At 65.7% G+C, this 542-nt stretch overlaps 1 protein-coding gene across 1 annotated transcript in view; it reads right to left on the bottom strand.

Annotated features, from left to right (window-relative positions):
* TMEM132A (transmembrane protein 132A) overlaps window positions 1-542 on the bottom strand; it is a gene marked incomplete at both ends in the record, with an annotated part of 8,254 nt that overhangs the window by 1,842 nt on the left and 5,870 nt on the right. The gene's annotated exons all lie outside the window — the stretch shown is intronic.

The following is a 542-nucleotide window of genomic DNA, read 5'->3' as shown; positions in this document are numbered from 1 at the left end:
CCGCGAGGCCCCGCCCCGTTTCCTAGGCTCCGCCCACAGGCGCACCTGTTGGGCCAGGTAGGCGCTGAGTGCCGGGCCCATTCCTGATTGATACCTGCACCTATCCATCAAGCTGCTCTCCCCGCCCCCTCCCTCTGGCTCCTAATTGGAACCTGGTGGTGGCGGCAGGAGCCCCTCCTGCGGGGGAGACGGGGTTACCAGGGTCACCGTCAGCTTCCTGAGGCCCCAACCTTTACTGATCCAGGCGCCATGGTAGGCTTTGCGGGCACAGCAGAGAGCTGCCTTCAAGGGTTTGCATCGTAGGGGAGGGGTGTGCAGGGGCAGCCCGTCGTCCACAAACGGGACAATCACAGGACATAGGAGCAGGGGTCTGTACCATCCAGGTGCGGGGCAGTGGAGAAGGGGGGAGAGCGTGGAGGTCGGTGTGATGGGCAGAGGCTGGGCAATGAAGGGCCCGGACGGTGGCAGGAATCACCAGCAGCTGGGCAGCTTTCCAGACCCCAGCTGGAGCCCGTGGCTGTGTCCCGGCCCTGTGTCCGGCC

The sequence above is a fragment of the Myotis davidii genome, unplaced genomic scaffold (genome assembly GCF_000327345.1).
Source record: "Myotis davidii unplaced genomic scaffold, ASM32734v1 scaffold2863, whole genome shotgun sequence".
NCBI classification, from domain to species: Eukaryota; Metazoa; Chordata; class Mammalia; order Chiroptera; family Vespertilionidae; genus Myotis; species Myotis davidii.
This window is presented reverse-complemented; position numbering and strand designations above follow the sequence as displayed.